The sequence below is a fragment of the Protobothrops mucrosquamatus genome, unplaced genomic scaffold (genome assembly GCF_001527695.2).
Source record: "Protobothrops mucrosquamatus isolate PMUCROS unplaced genomic scaffold, P.Mucros_1.0 scaffold6420, whole genome shotgun sequence".
NCBI classification, from domain to species: domain Eukaryota; kingdom Metazoa; phylum Chordata; class Lepidosauria; order Squamata; family Viperidae; genus Protobothrops; species Protobothrops mucrosquamatus.
This window is the reverse complement of record NW_015392246.1, coordinates 8,861-15,954: the sequence shown is the minus strand read 5'-3', so window position 1 is coordinate 15,954 and position 7,094 is coordinate 8,861. Positions and strand designations below refer to the sequence as shown.

The 7,094-nt window shown below is 45.1% G+C and overlaps 1 pseudogene; it reads left to right on the top strand.

Annotated features, from left to right (window-relative positions):
- Nucleotides 1-4,144: 4,144 nt before the first annotated feature.
- LOC107300233 overlaps nucleotides 4,145-7,094 on the top strand; it is a 10,095-nt pseudogene continuing 7,145 nt past the window's right edge.

Here is a 7,094-nt window from a genome sequence, read left to right as displayed (position 1 = left end):
CCACCCTTCCCCACTTCCCTTTTCCTTCCTTCCTTCCTCCCTTCCTTCCACCCATCTGTCTCCCTTCCTTCCTTCCTTCCATCCACCCTTCCCCACTTCCGTTTTCCTTCCTTCCTTCCTTCCTTCCTTCCTTCCTTCCACCCACTCTTCTCCCTTCCTTCCTTCCTTCCTTCCTTCCTTCCATCCACCCTTCCCCACTTCCGTTTTCCTTCCTTCCTTCCTCCCTTTCCTTGGTAAGGACTCAATAGGTAGAAAAAAATGCCAAATCCAGTCTAAACATCAGGCTGACTGTGCGATGATCAATAATGATGATGATGATGATGTTGGAAGGGATCTTGGAGGTCATCTAGTCCAACCCTCTGCTCAGGCAGGGAACCTTGTACCATTTCAGACAAAGGGCTGTCCAGTCTCTTCTTAAAAACCTCCAGTGTTGGAGCATTCACAGCTTCTGTAGGCAGGTTGTCAATAATAATAATAATAAAGTTGGAAGGGACCTTGGAGGTCATCTAGTCCGACCCCCTGCTCAGGCAGGACACCCTATCCCATTTCAGACAAATGGCTGTCTGGTCTCTTCTTAAAAACTTATAAACTTCCAGTGTTGGAGCATTCACCCCTTTTAATTAATGACAAGAATAATTCAAATATTAATCATAATTCATTATTTGAGCATGTTTATTCAAGTGGTCCTCAACGTACGGGCCCAACATTTCCGTTGCTAAGCCAGACCATTGCTAAAGTGAATTTTGCCGTATTTTACCACCTTTCTTTCCACCGTTGTTAAATGAATCACTGCAGCGCTTCAGTTAGGAACACAGTTGTGAAGTGAATTTGGCTTCGCCATTTTCTTTGCTTGTCAGAAGGTCGCAAAAAATTTGATCACGTGGCGCCGGGACGCTGCAACCGTCATAAATAGGAGTCAGTTGCCAAGCGTCTGAATTTTGATCACGTGACCACGGGGATGCTACAACGGTCGTAAGTGTGAAAAACAATCACAAGCCACTTTTTTCACCGCCGCTGTAACTTCGAACAGTTCCTAAATGAACATGTCTCACAGGTATGTGACTCCAGGTGATGTACAGCATGACAGCAGTTAAGAACTCCATAGCCCTCTGAAAACAGTCAAAATAACTAAACAAACAGACTAATGTAAATAGATTGAATAAACGGTCAAACTCACGTAATCTCATCCAGCTACTTTGCAGATTCTCCCTGGAATAAACGAGCCTGGTGAATAGAATAATAAGAATAAGAATAAAAGAATAAAAATAAGAATAAGAATAAGAATGAATAGAATAGAATAGAATAGAATAGAATAGAATAGAATAGAATAGAATAGAATAGAATAGAATAGAATAGAATAATGAATATAGGATTGAATAGAATAATGAATATAGAATAGAATAGAAATAGAATAGAATAGAAATAGAAATAGGAACAGAATAGAATAGAATAGAATAGAAATAGAATAGGAATAGAATAGAATAGAATAGAATAGAAATAGGAACAGAACAGAATAGGAATAGGAATAGGCATAGGCATAGGCATAGGAATAGGAATAGAATAGAATAGAATAGAATAGAATAGAATAGAATAGAATAGTGAATATAAAATAATAGAATAGAATAGAATAGAAATAGAAATAGAAATAGAAATAGAAATAGGAACAGAATAGAACAGAACAGAACAGAATAGGAACAGAACAGAACAGAATAGAAATGGAAATGGAAATAGAAATAGAAATAGAAATAGAAATAGAAACGGAATAGGAATAGGAATAGGAATAGGAATAGGAATAGGAATAGGAATAGGAATAGGAATAGGAATAGAATAGAATAGAATAGAATAGAATAGAATAGAATAGAATAGAATAGAGCAGAGCAGAGCAGAGCAGAGCAGAGCTGGAAGGGACCTTGGAGGTCTTCTAGTCCAGCCCCCTACTCAAGCAGGAGACCCTCTACCATTTCAGACAAGTGACTGTCTAGTCTTTTCTTAAATACTTTGTTTTTTTAAAGTTACATTTTAAGGAACTTGCTGAAAATGAACAGAGATGGACCTTAGATGGAACGATGCACAGAAGGTGGGGACTCCCAACAGGAAAGGCAGGTGGCTTGGGTTCCCCCCCCCAGACAGAGCTCCTTTGGACCCAGGACCCCCCCCTCAGAGCCCCCCTCCTGCCTGACCTGATGGAAGGAATCAATGTAATCAAGGGCAGTCCCTCAAGTAACCGGGTTCCATGCCAGGCAGGGTTTCAAAGCTTTTAAAACCACCATCTTGAATTGCACCCGGAAGTCAATTCTGCACCACAATGCAGCTTGCAAAACCACAGTGTGAACTGTCATTTCCTTGTTGGGTGGGAAGCTGTACACTACCAAGGCAGTGAATAAAATGCGGGTATTCCTCGTCTTACGACAGTTCGCTTAGCGACCGTTCCACTGCCCTGAAAGAAAGCGACCGTTTTAGGACCGTTTTTCACACTTAACAACCGTTGAAGGCTCCCCCTGGTCACGTGATCCAAATCTGGGCACTTGGCAACTGGCTCCTGTTTGTGACGGTGTCCCAGGGTCATTTAATAAGCTTCCGAGGAGCAAAGACAGATTCAAATCACTGGTGTTGTGAGATGTGTGTGTGTGTGTGTGTGTGTGTTTACTAATCTCTCTGTGGATCTTTCTCTGCTGAGCCTCCCCCCCCAGCCCCCCCTCCCCATTTGCTGCTTGTTTTCCGGCTGCACTGAGAAATGTTAGTTCCTCTTATTTGCAACTAATTCTCAGGGGCTGGAAGAAGGAAGGACTGTAAGAATCCCCTGGAGAAGGCTGGTGAAGAAATAATTCTCACCTCTTGGCAGGGAGCCCCCCCAAGAGAATTTTGGCCACACCTGCCCGTGAAGCATCGCTGTTTCTGAGCCTCAGCAACATTACGATGGGTGGACTTCCACTCCCAGAATCCCCCAGCCAGCCTGCTTTAAGAGGGGTGGACTTCCACTCCCAGAATCCCCCAGCCAGCCTCCTTTAAGAGGGATGGATTTCCACTCCCAGAATCCCCCAGCCAGCCTGCTTTAAGAGGGGTGGGCTTCCACTCCCAGAATTCCTCTCCCTGCATGTTTTAAGATGGGTGGACTTCCATTTTCAGAATTCCCCAGCCAGCATGCTTTAAAATGGGTGGGCTTCAACTCCCAGAATCCCCCAGCCAGCCTGCTTTAAGAGAGGTGGGCTTCCACTCCCAGAATCCCCCAGCCAGGATGCTTTAAGATGGGTGGATTTCCACTCCCAGTATTCCCCAGCTGGCATGCTTTAAAGGGACGGACTTCCACTCCCAGAATTCCCTAGCCAGCCATGCATTAAGAGGGGAGGACTTCAACTCCCAGAATCCCCCAGCTGGCATGCTTTAAGAGGGGTGGACATCTCCTTGGCCACTGAACCAGAAGGATGGAAACTGTGCTTGCTGTCATGTCCAAGTGTCAACAGGACAACAGAACAACACAGTTGGAAGGGACCTTGGAGGTCATCTAGTCCAACCTCCAAACAATAGACACTATATAATTCCAGACAAATGGCTGTCCAATCTCTTCTTAAAAACCTCCAGGGATGGAGCACCTACAACCTCTGAAGGCAAGTTGTTCCGCTGGTTAATCGTTCTCACTGTCAGGACGTTTCTCGTTATTTTGAGTAAGGATCTCAGAACAGAGTTGGAAGGAACCTTGGAGGTCATCTAGTCCAACCCCCTGCTCAGCTAGGAAACCCTATACCATTTCGGACAAATGGCTGTCAGGTCTCTTCTTAAAAACTTCCAGTGTTGGAGCATTCACCGCTTCTGGAGGCAGGTGGTTCCACTGGTTAACAGTTCTCACTGTCAGGAAATTTCTAGGTTGCTTCGCTCCTTGGTTAGTTTCCATCTGTTGCTCCTAGTTGCTTTGGAGAACAGCTTGACTCCCTCTTCTTTGGGGCAGCCCCTGAGATACTGGAACTCTGCTAGCATGTCATTCTTCTCTTCGTTAAACTAGACATACCCAATTCCAGCAACCGTTCCTTATATGTTTCAGCCTCCAGTCCCCTAATCCTCTTTGTTGCTCTTCTCTGCACTCTTTCCAGAGTCTCAACATCTTTTTTACATCGTGGCGATATAAAACACCTCCTTTTTCTCCTGACAGGTGGATGTTGAGCAGGTGGACCCCCGAGGCCGAACTCCCTTGCACCTGGCCACCACCCTGGGCCACTTGGAGTGTGCACGGGTTCTCTTGCGGCACGGGGCAGACGTAGCCAAAGAAAATCGGTCCGGCTGGACAGGTGTGTTGCCTTTTCTCTCCTTGGCAGGTGGGAAGCACAGCTGAGCATCAGCGCCTTTGGTTTAGCAGAACAAGATTTTCAGAGCTCCAGAACATACACGAAGTTCTCAACTTCAACAACCGTAGCAAGTTATGTCAAACCTCCCTGGGGGAATTACGACCTGGGTCCAAAGATTCCCCAGCCAGCCTGCTTTAAGAGGGGTGGGCTTCCACTCCCAGAATTCCCCAGCCAGGATGCTTTAAGAGGGGTAGGCTTTCATTCCCAGAATCCCCCAGCCAGCCTGCTTTAAGAGGGGTGGACTTCCAGTCCCAGAATTCCCCAGCCAGAATTCATTAAGATGGGTGGGCTTCCAGTCCCAGAATTCCCCAGCCAGCCTGCTTTAAGATGGGTGGATTTCCACTCCCAGGGTGGATTTCCACTCCAGCCAGCCTGCTTTAAGAGGAATGGGCTTCAACTCCCAGAATTCCCCAGCCAGAATTCATTAAGATGGGTGTGATCTTCATGCTGGCTGGGGAATTCTGGGAGTTGAAGTTGCAGAGGTGAAGAACCACCATTCTTGACCGCCTTGCCTTCCGCAACGCATCACTGTGCCGAAAAGCGAAGTGAAAGTCTTTTTTTTTAAGGAAATGAAAATCTTTTCACGGCCGCGTCTAACCGTTTCGATCAAGGACCGTTGATTTCCGGTTCTGAACATTTTCAGCCCGCCGTTTCCAATGTTATTTTCAAAGACGTTTTAATGAGTTTTTTAAAAAAAAGATTTTCAAAGGAATTTTAATAAATTCACACAGATACACACACACACACACAGAGACGGATAGGTGGCTGGGAATTTGACTTTGTACAAAGTGCAAAAAAGTGGAGGTTGTGACTCTAAAAGACCACACTTTTTTTTAACATGCCTTGCACGCAGAAAATGCAAAAAAGAGACACGGATTTTATCCTGCAATGGCTCCTGCTACCCAGTTTGTTCATTAAGGCAGTCCTCGGCTTACGACTACGGAATTTCCATGGCTAAATAAGGCAGTCGTTAAGCGAATCACGGCAGTGGCTAAGCGAGTTACACAATCGTTAAGTGAGTCAGGCTTTCCCCCCCACCCTTGATTTTGCTTGTCGGACCTTGGCTGGGAAAGTCCCAGAGAGTGACCCGAGACTTTGCAGCCGTCGTAAATACAGGGCAGTCCTCGACTTAACGACCACAACTGACCCCCCAGATTTATGTTGCTAAATGAGAAATTGGTTCAGTGCATTTTGGCCCGTTTTACCGTCTTCTTTGCCACGGTTCACTTCTCTTCCCAGATTTGTTCAGTCAATCCCTGTAGTTGTTAAGCGAGTAACGAGGTTGTTAAGTGGATCCAGCTTCCCCCATCAACTTCACTGCTCAGAAGGTCACAAAAGGGGATCACGTGACCCCAGGGAGCCTGCGACCGTCATAAATACGAGTCGGTTGGCAAGCGTCTTTGAGTTTGGATCACGTGACGATGGGGACGCTGCAACGGTCATAAGTAATGTACAGGTAGTCGTCAACTTAATAACAGTTTGCTTAGTGGCCGTTGGAAGTTACAACAACGCTGAAAAAACTGACTTAGGACCGTTTTTCAGTGTGGTCGCTAAATAGACCGTCGTAAGTTGAGGACTAAACGGTCACTAAATGGACCATCGTAAGTCGGGGACTCTCTGCCTATTCTGGTGGCCAAGCGCCCAAATTTGTATCATGTGGCCGTGGGGGTGCTGCGACGGTCGTAAGGGCGAGGACCCGTTGTAAGTCACTTTTTTTTCACCGCCGTCGTAACTTCGGTCACGAAACGAGGACCTGATTCTCTTCTTGGGTTGCAGTGCTGCAGGAGGCGGTCAGTACTCAGGAGCAAGATCTGGTTCAACTGGTGCTGCGTTACCGGGACTACCAGAGAGCCATCAAGCGCTTGGCCGGGATCCCCGTCCTGCTGGAAAAACTGCGGAAGGTCAGTCCTCCCCTCGCCCCTTCCTCAGTTTCCCCCTCTGTGTCCTTGTTGAGAATAACAATGGTGGTTTATGGTGCAATATCACAAGCGAAGAGGAATTGATTGCAAATTTGCTAATGGCAGCTAAGATTAGTGGTGGCTAAATATGGGAGAGGGAATTGGGTTATTCCAAGAAACGAGGGGTATAATGAAACACGGAATTATGGCGATCAACGGCAAATTAGGAACAGAAATTGAATTTAAAAAAGGGATGGTTGAAGTAGATAATTGTAATGAAATATGGGAGGATTTTATAAAAAACAGGGCTGGTGGAAGAAGGAAAAGGGAATAAACCTAGTCAGGAATATGTGCTGTTCTGGAGGGGATAAGGGCACAATTGAAATATATTGTATATTGTTAGTAGTAGTAGTAGTAGTAGTAGTAGTAGTAGTAGTAGTAGTAGTAGTAGTAGTAGTAGTGATAATGATAATGATAATGATAATGATGATGATGATAATAATAATAATAATAATAATAATAGTAGTAGTAGTAGTAGTAGTAATAATAATAATAATAATAATAATAATAATAATAATAATAATAATAATAATAATAATAAAAAAAAAAGTTGGAAGGGACCTTGGAGGTCATCTAGTCTAACCCCCTGCTCAGGCAGGAAACCCTATACCATTTCAGACAAAGGGCTGTCCAGTCTCTTCTTAAAAACTTCCAGCGTTGGAGCATTTGTTGGAGATGGTAAACCTCTCCCCAGGGCTTCTCTCCTCCTTCAATTCAGACACACAGGTATTCCTCAACGTATGACCGCAAGGGAGCCCAGAATTTCGGTCACTGAGACATTTGTGAAGTGAATGTTGTC